The sequence below is a fragment of the Dasypus novemcinctus genome, chromosome 9 (assembly GCF_030445035.2).
Source record: "Dasypus novemcinctus isolate mDasNov1 chromosome 9, mDasNov1.1.hap2, whole genome shotgun sequence".
Lineage (NCBI taxonomy): Eukaryota > Metazoa > Chordata > Mammalia > Cingulata > Dasypodidae > Dasypus > Dasypus novemcinctus.
In genome coordinates this window covers 102,927,988-102,947,654 of record NC_080681.1, presented here as the reverse complement: position 1 = coordinate 102,947,654, position 19,667 = coordinate 102,927,988, and the positions used below count along the sequence as shown (strand labels likewise).

The 19,667-nt window shown below is 41.7% G+C and overlaps 1 protein-coding gene across 2 annotated transcripts in view; it reads left to right on the top strand.

The window, feature by feature from the left end:
- KHDRBS1 (KH RNA binding domain containing, signal transduction associated 1) overlaps positions 1–16,883 on the top strand; it is a 45,840-nt gene extending 28,957 nt beyond the window's left edge. Inside the window, exons 10-12 of one of the 2 annotated variants that reach the window (XR_011649709.1) lie at positions 570–629; positions 12,133–13,961; positions 16,047–16,883. The gene's annotated coding sequence lies outside the window, so the exon portion shown is untranslated. Of the gene's footprint in view, positions 1–569; positions 630–12,132 lie in introns of both variants that reach the window. The other variant, XR_011649708.1, reaches the window with a different exon arrangement.
- The last annotated feature ends 2,784 nt before the right edge of the window (positions 16,884–19,667 follow it).

The window sequence follows — 19,667 nt, the reverse complement described above, 5'->3', positions numbered from 1 at the left end:
TTATCGCAAGAGAATCAGGATGTGTAAAGCTAACATGCATCGCAAAAAACCAAAGGTAACCTAAATGTCTGATTTTAATAGCACATATTTCTCTTTTACATAAACTGTGACAGCAACTTGCATAAACAATTCTTTAGCTGTTAATTTTAATGTTAAAACTTTGCAAAACTTGTTTAATAAAAATAGCTGTAAAAAGAAAAACCATATGCTGCCGCATAAATTAGCCATAACTTAATAATCCTGCCCATCACAAGTGAACTGTAATGTAACCTGGGCACAGAGTCTGACATCTTAAATGACACGTTGTAAAATTTCAATGACTGTAGATTAGACTTCCTGCTGCTCCCCAAAGTAAAGCTTTCTGCTCAACTGTTTTAAAATTTACGAAGATGAGCCCCTATAGGTCCCCATATTGATATTCACAATGAAATGTTACTTAAAATTTCTTTAAAGTTGCATGTTTCTCTCCTGTAATGTGTAAACTGCATGCAGGATCTCTTTATCTTTTATTTTGTATGTCTTTAAAACTTCCTCTTCAAAAAACTGATCTCTTTCTTCTCCATTTTCAGGTGAATAAAAGCTCCTGAGGCATTTCCTGGAGTAGAATGGGTAGTGAAGACCCATATCAGGTATGTTACGGTAGCTTTCTATTAAGGATATGGGATTTTATCATAATCGTAAAATAGTTATGCTAGAAGGTGACCTGGGAGGTCGTCAGTTTGCTAATCTTTCCTGTCATCATTCATACCATATTTACAAAGTACCATGCTCATGTGTTGGTTTATAATCCATATTGAATTTACTAATGATAGTTGATAAAACCAGATACTGCAAACTTATATCTGTTGGATTCAGTCATATTTATCCTGTGAATAACTGCCTCTAAATGGGGCGATGTTTCATTTAAGCCTCATTGATTGCAAGCAACAAAGTGAAAGGCTAATGTAAATAAAAAGGAAATTTATTAAAAGGATGTTAGAGGCTATGGATACAGTGCAATGGCTAGAAAATCTGGCTTTGGGAAGCAGAATAGCTTCACAGAACAGGGACAGTAGTGCTAGACCACAGGAATGATCTTAAAGCAGAGACTAGCTGCTTGGATGCTATTACTGGAATAAATAAACTCTAACCATGTTTGGTATCCTTCTTCTGTTCAGGATTCAGATTTTAGGCAGGGGATGTCAGACTGCTTCAGCCTGCATTACATGTCCATACTTTGCCATTATGCAGTCAGAAAGAACTAATTCCTCAAAAGGAAATCAGGGTGTTATTAGGAAAGGGAAATAGATACCGGGCAGTGGGGAAAAAAAACAAAGCAAAACAATTGTCCACCAATATCCCTATTTTATAGAAGAAGAAACTGAAATTTAATGAGGTTAAGAAACTTCCCAGGATCACATAATTAGTATGGCTAGTAATCGAAACCCATATGTATGTTGCTGGAACCTACCATCTTAACCCCTATATAGTGTTCTCTCCCTAAGAAGGTAACCCCCTTGATGTGGGTAGCTGGGACGTGTCACAACTGAGCGAGCCTTCTTTCTGCTTCAAGTTGTTGGGAAAATAGCTGGCTGATATTTCCCTCTGCCCCTGAGTAAGTTTATCCTTGGAGTGGCACTGAGGAAGAAAAATCTAAATTGGCCAAAGGCACATAAAGTCTTTGACAGTGAAATTTGGCTGTTTGGAGATCATTTCTTTGAAATCTGCCTCTCAAGTTAGGTGTCTCAGATCTGGAGGCTTTTAAGGAGCACAATATATACTGAGCATGGTCTGGGTACCCAGAATTCCTAAATTTGGTATTAGTCATGTGACATGTGGCTTAAAATTTAGGGAAAGTCCCTGAATGCAGAGAATTTAGTCTCATCTCTCCCTAGGGTAATCTTAAGAAATGGGTTTAGAGGTTTGGAAAATTTTTTTCCTTCATTTTGAATGAGCTTTACAGCCCAGTAACTTATACCACTGGTCTTAGGTCCCTGAAGCAGTATCATTTCAAATATTTGAAGACCTTTTTCCTTCCTGTTTTTCTATCTCTGAAAGTTTTTGCTAGACTTGCTAGATCTGATTTTCAGAAACACTATACAGTCATTTAATGTCTGCTTAGATTTTTAAAAATATTGTATTAATCTCAGTAAACCATCTACTGCAAGCCAAATATGGCCAATTGCCTTCCAGTTTGTAGCCTCTGACTAGCTTCTATTAATACAAAGTAAAGGGTATTTTAGCATTTTTAAGCACTCCTGTCTCTTTGGGTACCAGATTTTGTGTCCTGTTGGTTTGGTTTGGGTTTTTTGGTAACAGCTTTATTAAGATATAATTCATATACCATACAATTCACCTATTTAGAGTGCACAATGATTTTTAGTATATTCATAGAGTTGTTCAACCATCACCAACCACAGTCAGGGTTAGTACAATTTTCAGCCATTTCTCTCCATCCCCCTCCCCTTTTTTCCACCCCCTCCCCAGGCAGCCAGTAAAACTACTTTCCATCTCTATTGATTTACCTATTCTGGATAATTCCTATAAATAGGATCATACAATATGTGGTTCTTTTGTGACTGGCTTCTTTTACTAAGCATAATTTTTCATTGTCCTTCGATGTCGTAGCATGTATTAGTACTTCAGTCCTTCTTATTGCCATGGATATAACATTCATTTCTCCACTCATTAATGAACACTTGGGTTGTTTCCACTTTTTGGCTATTATGAATAATGCTGTTCTGAACATTTGTGTACAAGTTTTTGTGTGGATATATGTTTTTCAATTTCTTGGGTATACTTAAGAGAAAAATTGCTAGGTCATATAACTCTCTGTTTAACTTTGTGAGGTTATGTCAAACTGTTTTCCATAGCAGCTGCACCCTATTACATTCCCATCAGCAATGTATGACAGCACTGATTTCTCTATATCCACACCAACACTTATATTCCATTTTGCTTAATTTTAGACATACTAGTGGGTATGAAGTGGTTTCGTTGTGGTCTTGATTTGTATTTTCCTAATGACTAATGTTGAGTATCTTTTCATTTGTATATCTTTGTTGGAAAAGTGTCTACTCAAATCCTTTGTCCTTTTGAAAAAAATGTTATTGTAGTAAAATATATATAACATAAAACTTGCCATTTTAGCAAATGTGCAGTTCACATACACAATTATATTCACAATGTTTTGCAACCTATTTCCTCCTTAAAACTTTTTTATCCTCCCAGAGAGAAACTCTGTCCCATTAAACTATGACTCCCCATTCTCCTTCCCCTTCCCCCAGCCCCTGGTAACCTCTAATCTACTTTTTCAGTCATAGTGGAATTACACAATATTTGCCCTTTTGTGTCTGGCTTCTTTCATTTAACACAATGCTTTCAGGGTTTATCCATATTATAGCATATATCGATACTTCAGTCCTTTTTATTGCCAAATACTTTCCCTTTATAAATGATATATTACAATTTGATTATACTATCGTCTCTTTTTTTTTTTTTAAGATTTATTTCCACCCTCCCATTGTCTGCTCTCTCTGTCCATTCACTGTGTTCTTCTGTGTCCGCTTGTATTCTCATTATGCAGCTCCGGGAACCGATCTTGGGACCTTTCAGAGTGGAAGAGAGGCGATCATTCTCTTGTGCCACCTCAGTTCCCTGATCTGCTGCATCTCTTATTGTCTCTCTTGTGTGTTTCTTTTTGTTGCATCATCTTGCTGCGTCAGCTCTCCACGTGGGGCAGCCTCCGCGTGGACCAACTTGCCTTTCATCAGGAGGCCCTGCCACTGAACCTTGGACCTTCTATATGGTTGACGGGAGTCCAATTACTTGAGCTATATCTGCTTCCCTAGACTGTCATGTCTTGATGGACATTTGGTTTGTTGGCTCTTGTGAATAATACTGTTAAGAACAGTGGTGTACAAGTATCTTTCTGAGTCCTTGTTTTTAGTGTCTGGGGTATATACCTAGAGTGGAATTGCTGAGTCTTACGGTTTTTCTCTGTTTAACGTTTTTGAGGTATACCAAACTGTTTCCCATAACAGCTTTTCCATTTTTCATTCCCACCAGCAATTCACAAGGATTCCAGTTTCTCTGAACTGTCCCTGAAATTGTTTTTTTTCTGTTGTTGTTGCTTGTTTTTATAATAGCCATCTTAGTGAGTGTGAAGTGGTTTTGATTTATATTTCCCTAATATAAATGTTTGGAGCATATTTTCATGTACTTATTGGGCATTTGTGTGTCTTCTGTGTTATGACATACTCTGGATTTTCAACCCTTATCAGATATATGATTTTCAACTCTTTTCTCCCATTCAGTGGGTTGTCTTTTCACTTTCTTGGTAAGTGTCTTTTGATGCACAGACTTATGTATTTTGATAAAGTCCAATTTACCTATTTGTTGTTGTTGCTTGTGCTTTTAGTGTTATAAGTAAAAAAACATTTTCTCATTCTATATATAGTGTGAAGCCAGAGTCCAAATTCATTCTTTGGCATGTGGCTATCTGTTGTCCTGATGCCATTCATTGAAAAGACTTTCACCATTGAATAGGCTTGGCACACTTGTCAAGTGTGCCTCCACAAGGTTCCAGGTTTGGTCCCTGGTGCCACCTAAATCAAAGCAAACAATTGGCAAACAAATGAAAAAACCAACTTAGGAGTTGATGTGTCAGTGATTAAGTGGTCAGCTTCCTATATACAAGGTCCCACACTCAACCCCTAGCCCTAATACCTGGGGAAAAAAAAAAACAATTGACCGTAGATAGATAGGCCTACTTCCTTTTGAAATAGGTGTTACTTAAAGTGATTAATACAATACCTGACATATTAGCTGCTCAATAATAAATAGCTGATTGTCTGGCTCATTTTGGCATCACTGAAAGCACATAAGTAGTAGAGCTGTCATTTGAACCCAGGTACATGTGACTCCAAGCATATGTGTATTTATACTGCAGGCTGCTGAAGTGAGGATGAGGCTATTCTAGCTGTCAGTGTCTGGCCCCTATGTGTTCTTCACTAAAGGATGAGCTCCAACATTCTTGTCTCCCATCATCATCTCTCTCTGCTCCTCCTTTCCTCCCAAGTGTTTCCATGGGGCCTCCACAGGACTCTTGGCAGGGACACTTGCTGCTGAGGGAATATTCCTACTCTTCCTTACCTAGGGATTTGATATTATTCAAATAACCTTGGAGTTTGTCTGCTTTTGTTCTCTCTCCCACCATTTCCTGGCTAAGAATGAAGTTAGCGGTGCAGCAGCAGCTTCCAGGGCTCTTTGGCCAAGAATAGAACAAACTCAGACTTTATTTCAGGGACAGCAGACTGTAAGCTGGAACCCAGAAGGCTTCTTGCCCTCACATATGCAGAGAGTTCCTGAACCAAGTGAACAAGGTGGTAGATGTTTTTGTTCAGAATTTTGAAACTTAAGTACTCCCTCCCTGGCCTCAAATCCTGAAGTTTTGTTTCCTCTACTGCTTTGCCCAAAGATCATTTCTGGGTTAGAATGCATTAAGATGGCACATGGGCTCCCTCTCTCTTTTTTTTCTTTCTTAAATTTATTTATTTATCTCTCTCCCCTGCCCCGTGCTCACTGTCTGTTCTCTGTGTCTGCTTATCTTTTAGGAGGCACCGGAAACCAAACCTGAGACCTCCCATATAGGAGGGAGGTACCCAGTCAGTTAAGCCACATATGCTCCCTGCTTGTTGTGTCTCAAGTTGTATCAGCTTGATGTGCCAGCCCTTCATGTCAGCTTGCTATCTTGCTGGTCTTTTTTAGGAGGTACTGGAAACCAAACCCAGGACCTCCCATGTGGGAGGCAGGCACTCAACTGCTAGAGTCACATCCACTTCCCTTCCTCTGTCTTGATAAGTTTTTGTACTTTGTGTGTCTATAGAGACTGCTGTTTGCTGACAGTGCTACTATTAAGTAGTCTTTTTAATTTTTTCTCATTTTATTACTTCTCAGTCTATCTCCAGTCATTGGTCTTGACCCCATTATTTACAGGAAGGGGAATGTAGGATAGGGAAAATAGCTGCTTTGCCTGGCTAAGAGAACTGTTTTTTTGTTTGTTTGTTTTTATTTCTCTCCCCTCTCCCCCCAGTTGTCTGCTCTGTGTGTCCATTCTCTATGGGTTCTTCTGTGACTGCTTCTATTCTTATCAGCGGCACCAGGAATCTGTTTCTTTTTGTTGTGTCATCTTGTTGTATCAGCTCTCCCTGTGTGTGGCACCATTCTTGGGCAGGCTGCTCTTTCTTTCGCCTTGGGCCTCTCTCCTTACGGGGCACACACCTTGCGCGTGGGGCCCCTACGCGGGGGACACCCCTGCATGGCACGGCACTCCTTGCACAAGGGCCAGCTCCACACGGGTCAAGGAGACCTGGGGTTTGAACTGTGGACCTCCCATGTGGTAGACAGACACCCTATCTATTGGGCCAAGTCCTCTTCCCAGAACTCAGTTTTAATGCCTACTTTGTTTCCCTATTTTTATACATAAGGCAACTGATACTAGGAGAGAGGAGGTAATTTACCATGGTGGCATAGCAGTTGTGGGAGGAAGGTATGCATTTACACTGTTGAATACCTAAGTCCATCCTCTACACTGAAAGGATGCTGTTTCTTTAAGATATTACCATAGCTCATTGACTCTTAAGAGGCAGTGTACTGTAATATTCATTATTGTTTTAAATACTTCAGTGAAAGAAAAAAAATACTACCAGTTAAATTGAAACAATGTTTTCTTGTCACACTGAACATAAGTTACATCCTGATTTCTGAGATATTAAGATCCTGGGGGAAACGTGTCTTCGTTACTACTACATTTTGTTTTGTTAATTCCAACATTTATTGAGGGAAGTGGACTTGGCCCAATGGATAGGGCGTCCACCTACCACATAGGAGGTCCGCGGTTCACACGCCGGGCCGCCTCCTTGACCCGGGTGGAGCTGGCCCGTGCACAGTGCTGATGCGCGCAAGGAGTGCCCTGCCACACAGGGGTGTCCCCCGTGTAGGGGTGCCCCACCCACAAGGAGTGCGCCCAGTAAGGAGAGCCACCCAGCGCGAAAGAAAGTGCAGCCTGCCTAAGAATGGTGCCGCAAGCACGGAGAGCCTGACACAACAAGATGAGGCAACAAAAAGAAACACAGATTTCTGGTGACGCTGATAAGGATAGAAGCAGTCACAGAACAACACACAGCAAATGGAAAGAGAGAGCAGACAACTGGGGGGGCCGGGGGAAGGGGAGAGAAATAAATAACAAAACCATTTATTGAAGGGTCTTTTGTTTGTTGTTGTTTGTTTTGTATGTTTGTTTTTAGGAGATACCAGAGATTGAACCTAGGGCCTCATACATGGGAAGCAGGCGCTCAACTACTTGAGCCACATCCACTCCCGTTTGTTTGTTTTTGAGGCTAGTATCAGACTTTAATGCTGTCGTGCTGCACATTGACAGGTCACACACTTTGTATTTTGTTGGCAGTGGCAACTTTTAACAATGAGTCTGAAGGCTGAGCACCAGCCTGGTCTCCAGGGAACAGACACTCATTCCAACTCCCCCTTCCCTCAAGACTTCTGGATACCAGCATGGCTCTATACAGAACAGGAGCTGTCGGGGACTTTACACAGAATGATAAAAACATATTTACAGGCGATCCACAGTGTTCCTATAATCAGAAGCTAAGATCCTTTTATGGAAAGGGATTATAGCTAGGGCTGTGCTGTCCTATTTTCTCCACCTGTGAGGTAGATATTATCACATTTTTATTACATGATGAAACTGAGGCCCAGAAAAATTAAATAACTTACCCAAAGTCACACATCTTGTTAAGTCAGAGAGTTTAAGCTGTTTTAGCCTGTGATCTATCTCAACAAGCACATTATACTGAAATATAGAAGGAATTTTCCCTTTTAGCCAGAACTAATGCAGACAGCCCATAGAATCATCCTGTCTTCTCAAAGGAGCTTCCTCCATTGGAATATTATTAATGCTATGAAATTTGCTGAGACCACTTAGGCCCTATCCTGGCTGTACTGGGTCACAGGGCTGCATTGGTTTATAGTCCCTGCCCTCAAGAATTCAGTCTAATAGGAGAGAATGAGTCCTAAAAAGTTACAGAAGTGTGTGACCATGTACTGTTGCAGACCTGAATACTGGTGAACCTAGAAGAGCTATCTGTGAAAGGCTCAGGGAGGACTAGAGAGGGTCAAGTCTTAAAAGAATAATAAGATTTTGCCAGGCAGACAAATAGTTTAGCATAGCACTTTAAACAATACTACCTTCAAATTCTGCTTTTCCTCTTTAGTTTTAGAACCTTAGGTAAGTTGTCATTACCAAACCTCAGTTTATTCATATGTAAAATGGGGATAATATCGTTTTACTTCACAACATTATTGCAAAGATTGAGAGAACTACTGCAGATAAAACATTCAATGTGAGTCTGAAGTATCAATAAATGTTCGCTATAAATAGAGGCTGAAAGGGTAGATTAGTGCTGATTTTGAAAAACTAAATGTTAGGCCTAGGAATTTGGGCTTTGTTCTAACATTTAGGGAGTCTCTTAAGGGCCTTAAGTGTAAGAGTGACTTGAACATACCCATGTTTGTCATTGTAAGGTAGGGAAAATAGGGAAGCAGACAAGAAAAGCCTTTTGCAAGATGATACCACTTCTTTGTGGAAGAGAATGAAGAGGATATCTTCTCCTCACCTTGTCTTCCTCCTGCCCTCCCTCTTGCCTGAGAACCTCTTGCTTCCTACCTTTTTTGGAAAGAAAAATCATCTCTCAGGTATTTGGAGCATCTGAGAATGGAATATTAGGCTTTGGCCATATGTTAAGGGAGTCTACCCAGATCCTGTCTGATTTCAACCACCCTGTAAATTGGAGACCAAAACTTTCATGAGTCTTCATTGATACAAACTTTGTTCTTATGGGGTTGTTAAACAAGGCCTTGCTTATCTCTCTCCTTTAAATTATGAATGGATGAAGGCGCTGCCTTCTTTTTTAAGCTTTTAATTCTGTACCAAGTTCTGTGCTGGGATTATCCATAGCAACTTCCCATTTAATCCTTATAAAACAACTCTGTGAAACAAGTATTATCCCTAGTTTACAAAGTGGGAAACTGAGACATGCAGAGGTTAGGTCACTCACAAGGTCTAAGAGATGTAGTTAGACCCAAGCCTTTCTTCCTCCCACTTTGCTGCTTCCTGGTCTCTCCTCTGTACCTGGAGTAGCCACAAGAAAATCACTTCTCCCTAACAGTAGTCTCCCAGCTTTGGTGTATAAGATGGGTGCCTTTGCTTGGTTTCCAGATTCCTGAAGTCTATTGACTTGCATCCTTATTAGCCCTTTCTCTGGCCCCACATGGACCTCCTGCTCTCCAGATTAATAGTCATTGCCTGTTTAAAGCTAGCAAGCATCTGATGAATATTTAATAGCCTTGAACAGACAGGCTGGAAACAGCTGCCTGAGAGAGCAGCTGTTTGGGGGAAGGGGAGGAAGTACACTGTACAGTCTGACTACCCTTTCTTTTGTTCCCTGGCCTTGAAAATAGGCCTGGCCTTTCCAGGCCACCTAGGGGCAAAGGTCTGTGGTAGACACTCTTCCCTAATCATAGTGTGATCTCACTGTTGCCCTTGCCTTTCAAGGCGGCTGTATCCAAGCAGCAGACCAAGCCCTTTTTCTTGGGTAGTGGGAAGCAGAAATGTTCACTGGCATCTTAGAGCAGTTCTCCAGCCCCTGAAAACTGGAGGTCATCTATACTAAAGCCTGTCCTGGCTGTGGGGCTGAGGCTGTTTTTCCATCTAGTGTCTGGCAACTGCAGCTCTTTTTTCCAAAAGGAGCAGACTTATGTCTGGAAGGGACTTCATTTCATAGCCATGCCGCTGGGGTTTAGCTTCTTAACTGATATGCAGTAGCCTCTCAGCAGTAAATGTATTTCTCATTCCTAGCCTATGCTGTGGCGATTAGATACACAAGCCCTGTGTTTCCCCCATCTAGTCCTAGGGAGTGTCTTGCTTCAAAGGGGCCTTGTCACTTGTAGGACAAATTTGGGAAGTTGTGGAAACTCCCAAAAAAAGGCAGCTTGTTTGAGATATCTCCAGGCAGAGTATAAATGTGCAGCTGGGCTATCAGTGTAGATTAATAAGCTAAATAGCGCATATTGCCAGAAATTTGGGCATTATTTCTGGTCTGGATACTACTATAAGATGCCTTAGGCTATTTCCTTGTGAGCCTCTATATCTACCTCAGCTCACCTCAGGGTAGCCAGTCCCTCTCTTCCAGGCACCATTTTGAGATAGAAAAGCTTGGCATCAGATACAGGGCTACTTCTTTTCCATGTATTTTGACTTTCTATTCTTCATCCTTCCTATTCACCTTTCTTTAGACTCTGGCACACTAAAGGACAAGATGGATACTTCCTATCTCTTGGGCTCTCTTAGGTAAAAATGTAGGCAATAGCCTACCTTTGAGAAAGAGAAATAAATATCTGGTGTTCAGATATGATTCTTCATAAGCATTTTTCCTGAGCCCACTACTAATGGCCCCTTTCATTTTTTTCATACATTCACTTTATGAATTGGAACACTTAGCATGTGCTAGGCACTGAGGATTCAATGATAAGTGAACAGATAGAATGGTTCCTGGCCTCATGGAGCTTACAGTCTAATTGGGTAGACAGACACTAAACCAGTAATCTCACAAATAATTTCAAATGTGATTAGTGCGATGAAAGAAAAGAACAAAGTGCTATGAAAGCACACATCAGGAAGCTGACCTACATTTGGGTTTTTTCTTGAAGAAAAGATGTTTAGACTGAGGTTGGGACTTGGGAGAGATTGTTTGGGGAAAGGACCTGGAGCACCTTCTAGGCAGAGGGTGAGACTAAGGCAGGTTCAAGGAAACTGGTGAGGTAAGAGTCTGAACCTTATTCTGAGGTGTCACTGAAGACCACTGAATCAGGGTGTGTGTGTGTGTGTGTGCATGAGTATGTGTGTGAGACATGATTAGATTTCTGATTTTAAAATTCACTTCCTCTGAGTGAAGATTAGATTATGTGAAACTGTGAGGAAACCGCGATTGTTCAGGTAAGAAATGAGGAAGACCTAGAGTGGGATAATATCAGCAAAATGTAGAGGAATGAATGGATTCAAGAACTTTTTGGTGATAGAATGAACATAATATAATGATTGATTAGATATGGGGGAAGAGGGGAGGTACTGAAGAGGGCTTCCTGGTTATTGGCTTGAACAGCTGTGGAGGATGGTGATGCCATTTAAAAGATGAGTTGCACTGCTACACATTCTTGTTTTTGTTTTTTAATATTTATTTCTCCCTCCTCCCTCCATCGTCTCCTCTCTGTCCATTTGCTGTGTGTTCTTCTGTGTCTGTCTGTATTCTCATTAGGCGGCTCTGGGAACTGATTCTGGGACCTTCTGGAGTGGGAGAGAGGCGATCATTCTCTTGCGCAACCTCAGCTCCCCAGTCTGCTCTGTCTCTTATTGTCTCTCCTTTGTGTCTCTTGTTGCATCATCTTGCTGCGCCAGCTCTCCACATGGGCCAGCACTCCACGTCAGCTAGCTCACCACACTGGCCAGGCTTGCCTTCACCAGGAGGTCCTGGGCATCAAACCGTGGACCTCCTATATGGTAGATGGGAGCCCAATTGCTTGAACCACATCTGCTTCCCTCCTACACGTTTTTGTCATGAGATCAGGCCTCTCCCCTGTGCCTGGCTCAGGATGTGTCTTGCCTATGAACAACCCTGAGTATTTGGGACTGGGATGAACCCCACTTAAGGCCAGAAGAGACATACCCATCAGCCTAGAACCAGGGTAGTAATAGTAATGAGAAAATGCCTGTTTCCCTACTCCATTTCTTACAAAAAAATTTAAAGTTCTTTGTTGATCTTTATCGGTTTTACATTCTAGGAGACCAGGAAGCATTTTCTCCTTTGTATAACTCCAGCTATACAAAGAGGGATGGATCCCTGTATAGCTGAGATCCTGGGCCCCAAAGGTTTAGTTGATTCTGCCCAGGATCATAGAGCTCACAAACAGCCACATAGGTATGGGATATGAGGCTAAATTTTCATTGCCTGACTGACATGAGGCTAAGATAGGAGTCTATCATCTTCATGTTTCTTAATTTATCACCTTGTGTCTTTGCAGGGATCAAAGGATTCTGGAAACCAGGAGAGCTACATGCTGTGTCAAGGCTGGTCTGAGGGCAAATGCTGGGCACAGAAAAACTCAGGAGAGGAGATCAACAGTTTTGTTTCCACCCCACCCCTTGGTCTGTCTGTTTTACCAAAATAAAGCCAGCCAGGATTCTTGAAGAGTCTCTAGGCCCAGAAGGGGTACTCAGGGTTGCAGGGGACTGTGATGCTAACAGTTAAACCTGTTCAGGACTTTAAAGAGTTGAAGGGAACTAACAGTATCCCCAACTCTGGTTCCTAGATTTACTCAGGTAAATGACAACTCTGCCATTCCCAGTCTACCACATTCCCCAGCAGAATTGTTGGAACACACTACCACCACACCTCCTAGTACCCACCCTGCCACCCCTGTGTTGTGGGTGCCAGCCTGGGAGCCCTTGGACACTTCCAAAGGGCTCCCAGGGAAAGGCTGCTCATTGTCTCTGTAATACAGGCTGAGGAAAGCCAAGTGAGAAATTTGAGTTAACTTTGGAAAATTCATTTAATCTCTGAGCCCATTTTTTTCTTTTGTTGATTTTAAAATATAAAACTGACATTGCAATTAGAAAAAGAACAAAGACAATTTGATAAGTGCATATACCTCTTATTTACATGTAATTATACCTTTATATACACCTTGAAAAAGGTTCATTACATGTAAATTTATATAAAGATATTACAAATTAAGCTCCAGCTTTTCTGAATATTCAGAATTGAAATACTACCAGCAGAAACACATGGAAAACAAATACTCGACTCAGTTCCTTAGGTACCACTACTAGATGAATGATCAATATCTGGCCACAGAAGAAAACTATAAATATGCATCAAATTGAAACTTATTCTTAACATGACTCACAATATTGCTATTATTTAAGCCCTAAACATAATCAGTAATTGGATCATCAGAAATAACATACCTTCACTTGTACAGCACCTTTTTTACAAAGAGTTCAAAGCATTTGCATTTATACTATCTCATTTGTCCCCGTAACATCCCTGAGTAAGGTAATGGTTGGTATCATTATCCCTAATTCATATATGGAGAAATGGATGCACAGAGAAGTTAATTTATTGAAGGACACAGTAACGTTAATGTCAGAACAGGGTGGAGCATCACTTGCTTCAGCTCTGTACTATATCCCATTCCCTCCCCCACAAGTATCTGGCACAAAGGAACTCAATAAAGGTTTGGGCAAGTGATAAATGGTGCCATTCTGGTACCTTCTGTAAATTTCAGGAGAGAACCAAAGCCCCGTTGATCTAGTTCCCACTTTCCTTCTAGCTATATTGAACTAGCTATTTTAAAGTTTTTCTTAAAGGATTGGAAAGTCAGTCTTTAATAGGCCTCTGGTTTCCAGTGGCCTGTGACCTCAGCTGATTTTATAATGAGCTTCCTAAGAGGTTACAGACCTCTAATATTCTGCTGTTCTTTAATGCCTTCTGGTTATTTATCGTAACTAGGGAACAAGAGGAAAGGCTGAGTTTATGGAAGGAGACTTTCACTATTTTAACTGTGTCTGGGGCATTTTAATGAGCTTGAATTCATTCTTAGTTGGAAGAGAGAGAGAAATCATAGAACGGGACTTTGAAATAATTTATTTTGGGCAAGTTGTCTAACCTCTGAGCCCATTTTTCTCTTCTTTATTGATTCCTATAAATAATAGCTAATAGTTCATTGAGTGCTTAGGATGTACTGGGCACCATGTTAAGCATTTGTAGGCACTTTTTCATTTATCCCTCCAATTCATTACTCCCATTTTATATTATAGATGAGAGGCTCAAGGAGGACAAATAACTTAGGTAAGAGAAAAAGACACTATCACACTAAATAGCCCATGCTTTTGACCTGTTTGTTGTACCTCTTAAAAGAGGTACAAGTGCTCTGAAACATTCTTGTTGAGATTGACAAACTGTCTACATTTAATGCCCAGGACTGAGAGGGATCCTGGGATATGGGAACTTTTCATTACTGAAACTCGGAAAATCCCAGGCAAACTGGGACGAGGCTCTCAGTCCAGGGCTGGCCATGAAGCCTGTTTATTCTTAGCCTCCTAGGCCTCACTTTGTGACCAAAGTTACTTCCATCTAGCATTTGAGGACCTGCTTCAGTTTGCCAGGTAGGTATAAGAGTTTGAGGTGGGGAGGTAGACAATCAGGCAATAGCCAGATTATAGACAGAAGGGAGCTCAGACATGCCCCATGCTCAGGCCTGGCAGACCTGAGTCATGAGAAACCAGCACTAGGTCCCTAGACAGCTGTACCCTCAATCCCAGATGCTGGATAATCTGCTTGGGAACAGCAGAATCTTTGAGAAAAGATCACAAAGCTGAAGCCAAACAGATCTGGATCCAATCCCAGCTTATCATTTGGTGTATACTTGCCAAATACTTCCCTGGGCTTGTTTACTCCATTAAAGTAGGATAATTTCTATCCACTAAATGGGATCTTAAGAAATAAATGAAATGTGTGAGATGCTAGCAGAGTCTAGACATAATACAGCTCAATACTTAAGCTTCTGTCCTCCTCCTCTTCCAGATTTGTGGGTCGTACCCAATCCTGTCATCTGCCACGTGTAGTCTCCTCCCTCCTCCCGTTGAAAGTTCTGATTTAGTGTGCTTGGTCCACCCACCCAGTTGTCCCACATGTCAGTCACCGCCTCCTGCAGGCAGAGAAGTGATGATACCAGCTTTTCTCCCTCCCCCTATCCCAAGCCTCTGGACTGTTTTGAGCCATAAATATTTTAGCTGGGGCTTTCTCTGTTACCAGGGTGACGGGTCCTCAGGGGCCTGGGGTAGGAGTGTGGAGGCAAGGCTGGCAGCCTGGGACATAGCAGCAGATCTGGCCCTGGAGGGGCGGGTATAAGGCCTGGCCAAGAGCCAGTACTTGGCAGCTGCTCTGAAGGCTATTTCTCTGCCTGCCTGCCTGCCTTCCCTTTCCTGGGCCTCTAAGAGCTACTTACTGCTTCCAGAGTGCTGCTTAATCTTGGGTAGATTTTAACATCTAACAAAAAAATCTCTGCTCAACTCAAATGTGGTTATATGGAGAAGATAAGGTAAAGGAGGTTTATAAAAATACTATGATACCCTAAATAGTAAGTAATGACTAAAGAAGCTAGTTCCACAGCCTTCCCCAACAGACCTAAAGGCTGTGCCTGGGGTCTGTCCCCCCATGCCATGTGGATGCCATTCGAAAAACTGTCGGTTATGGCACTCCTTCCCCCTTATTCCCCACTCTGCAGCCCCAGCTCCTTTGACTAAGTTGTCTGGCTCTAGCTAGAATACCTGGCCTGGCACAAACTATCCCAAGAAGTAGTGGGGTTAGTGGTTTATAAGCAGATTTGATGAAAGCCTTTTTTGGCTTGGGTTATAGAAACGCAGGCTCCCGAACCAGATCCACCCCTCTTTAATCTCCCATCCTAGGGACCTTACATCTAATTAGTTGCCAGCCTCTAGTTATAGCAGCGTACCTCACCCCTATCCTTGGGTGGGGTCTTAAGAAAAAGAGGACTATAGATGGGGCCCCTGAATCAATCTGTCCAAATAGAAAAGCTCTGGATTGAGTCCAGGATTGTCCATCCCTTGCTCAGCCTGGCCCAGCAGAATTCTGCTGTTGTGCTGGGAGCGCTAATTTCTTTGTGTCTGACTCTCTCTAGTGGTTCAGGTGTGCACTGCAGAAAATTAAGACCTCAAATGTGGAACTGAATTTTAGGCCACCCTAGGTGGTAGGATGGTTTGCACTATAGCAAGAAGGAATCTTTGTCCCCAACTCCTAATGACAGTCACTCCCTTTTCATTCAGGATCTCTCCCACCTACCACCTGCTTGCTTTTCTCCATCATTATTCCTCATGACAACTCAGTGACATGGGACTTACCCTGATTTTACAGGTGAAGCACAGCGGTGATGAAGTCAAGGCTAAACTCTTCACTGTAGCATTCAAGATCCTCAAGTGATCCGAACAACCTATTTTTCCAACTTCCAATTGCTTTTAAACCAAAATGGACGTCTTCTGTCTTCATTGACCCCCCCCCCCAGTATATTACCTATCAAAATCCTACCCATCTTTGATGAATTAAGAAATACAGCATTTTCCAAGTTTTCTATAGTGTGCATATGTATTTGTAATAACCAGATATAAGACATGAAAGACAAATAACTGGATGAGAACTGGTAGGTGGGTGGCCTTGAGGTGCAAAATTGGGTGGGAAGATTTAGTGTATATGTGACCCAGAAAATTAGAAGAACATGAAGACAACTGGATTCTCCTGTGCAAATCAGACTATGTATTCCTGCTGGCAGAAGACATCAGTTCCCTGTGGGGCTGGGACACAGCTACAGGCAATATTTCTTCAAAGTCTTCAATCCTAAATTCACGTTAGTTTTTCTTTGTACTTCATACTATGTCTGTCTTAATGATACTCATTAAGCTAATACTCAGCACTTAATTACATACCAAGCACTGTTCTAAATACTGTACACAAATGAACTTAATCCTCACCATAATCTCATAAGGCAAGTACTGATACTATATCATTTTACAGTGAGGAAAAAGACACGGACAGAATATGTAACTTCCTAACATCATGCAGTCAGTTAAGTGGTAGAGGCCAGATCTGAACCCATACAAGTCTGGCTTCAGAGGGAGTGCTCTTAATAACTACACTTCAAAATGGAAAATACTGCCTTATATTTCAATTGAATAAAACTGGCATTCCAGAAAGCTATATCGTGTTTAATCCTGTGATTTTAGCACCCTCGTGTGTACCTCAAGAGGTCTAGAAGATTGAGAAGCACAGATCTAGAGGATAGACTTGGCAGCCATGGGCCTTGGCCCCAGAATTAACATGACCAAAAAAGTGATCCTAACTCCTGATACCCAATGACAGAACTGGCCTAAAGCCAGTGGCATTTCCTCAAAAACTCCGACTCCTAGAAGAATGAACAGAGAGCAGGTTTAATCAAGAAATGGATACTCCCGAGGGAAAGTGAGGGCTTCAAGGTCACAAAGCAGCTGAGTGTGTGTGACCTTGAATCTGGAGTACAAGAACCTAGCCAACATTTTTCCATTTTTTGGTTATTTTTCCCAGGGAGCCTGTAGGAAGCAGGTGTGAAGGACCAAGACCCTAGATATTTCTAGCAGATACTGGGACAGAGGTGGACACTTTTGAATTAAAGTTATCAGACACCAAATACAAACTGGCTTTATGTAACAGAAAAGTCCAGAATAGCTTCAGGTATGACTGGATCCAGGGATTCAAATGATGCCATGAAGTACGTCTCCTGATTTCTTGACTCTTCATGTGTGTTTCCCTCATGGTCAGCTAAGTTCTCCCCTAGAGGTGATAATGCCACCAAGATCTCCAAGTTTATCTTACTTGCTTAACCATCCCAGGGTAAAAATTCTTTCCCAACAGTTTAAGCAAGATCCTAGGATTGCTTTTGATTGGCCTGACTTCTGTCATTAACTCACTCCTGATCCAGACAGATTAGCTTGCCGTGGTAGGGATGGAGTGCTCTGATTTTGCCAGGTCAGAGTCATCTGCCCACACTGAAACTCTTGGTTACCCTCTTACGGGAGCCACACCAAACTATATGGACTGAGAGGGAGAAAGGGTAGTTCCGCCAATGGAAAATGTGAGTGATCTTACCAGAAGGAAGAATAAATGCTGGGCAGGGAAAGTCAAGAGTTGGCCTCTACAAGATGGGCAGAAGCCACAGGTTGGTCACCTGCATGGCAGTCTATATGAGTAGCCTTACCCTCTACACTACACTGTATGAATGCCCTTTTAATTCAGCAAACATTTCCTTAGTACCTGCTGTGTACAAGGTCTAGCATCTTCCACATAATAAACATATAAAGACATCCCCCTGCCATCAACCCCAGGAAGGTGATTACCAGATTCAAGGCATTGCTTCCTCCCCATAAGAGTAAAACAGGCAAACTATTAGTTTCTCAGAAACCAACACTGATGTCACCTCCCATCGGCCTCTAAACTTAGTACATACTACTATTATTATCACACTGTGCTGTAACATTTGTTCCCCTCCAATGAGTGACGAGGCTGAGACTCATTCACTCTATATACCAGTACCCCGTGTATAGTAGATGCTCAAAAATATTTGCTGGCCTGAGTTAAAATGAGTTTCCAAGAATGGCCCAGCCCTAGTCTTCCATGGAATACTTCTGAAACCATTTATCTTCCCCAGACTTCCTTTCAAAAGCCAGTGTGCCACTACCTCAACTGAACTAGTACTTACAGAATGTCTCTCATGTGCCAGGTAGTGTTAGGCTTTGCAGATTTGGAATTTAACAAGAAACATTTTGAATTTGGCATCCTCTGAAGGGACCAGAACCAACTCTTCGTGAGAATTCTTTGGCTGGAGAAAGAAATCTTTCTGGTTTCTACTCAGCTGTGTGACCTGCGGATGGTCATTCCTCTCTGGGCCTCTTTCCCCCCAGAAGGGAAGGACCAACTTAGTGTAAAATCTATAATAATTTAGTAGGTATATCTGTGTTAAATTGGACTCCATATTTCCATTTGTTGGACTTACCCTTGACTTCTTTCTCTCACACTCCCATTTGTCAACAAATTTGTTGACTTTTCCTTTAAATCCAGAATCCAAACACATCTCACCACCTTACCCACTCTGATAAAAATCACTACTATCTCTAGCTATGATATTGCCACACCCTTCTATCTGGTCTCCCCGTTTCCACCTTTTTTCCCCTACAGTCCATTCTCAGAGAACAAGCTGAGAAGTTCTTTTAAAATGGAAGTTCAAACCATCCAGTACTTCCCCATCTCATTCAGAATAAAAGCCACACAGCCCCCTATACAGCCCAACCCTTGTCCTACTACTTCCCCCTTTATCCACTCTACCTAAGCCACATTGACCTCTTTTTTTTTTTTTTTTTTCCTATCTGGTTGCATTATGTCTTTCGAGTGTATCCTCACCCGGGCCTGTGGCTTTCTGCACAAGACTGGGACACCTTTTTTAATTTTTTTTTTCACCAGGAGGTCCCTGGGATTGAACCTGGGTCCTCCATATGGTAAAGAGGAGCTTAATTGCTTGAGCCACAGCTGCTTCCCCTTGCTGTTTTTTAAATATACCACACACATTTGTACCTGAGGGCCCTTGCACTGACTGTTCCCTGTGCCTGGAATGCCCCTTTTCTCCAGGTATTTGCAGGACTGACGCACTTCACTCAAAAGGCTCCTCAGTAAAGCCTACACTGACTGCCCTATTTAAAATAGCAACTTACACCTTGCACCATACTCAAAAATTAACTCAATGAATCAATGACCTAAATATAAGAGCTAAAACTATAAAAACATAGGGAAGTATCTTCAGGACCTTGTATTAGGTAAGGGGTACTTAAAACTAAAACAAAAGCACAAGCAACAAAAGAAAAAACAAACATTGGTCTTCATCAAAATTAAACACTTTTGTGCATCAAAGAATCTTACCAAGAAAATTAAAAAGAAAACCTACAGAATGGGAGAAAA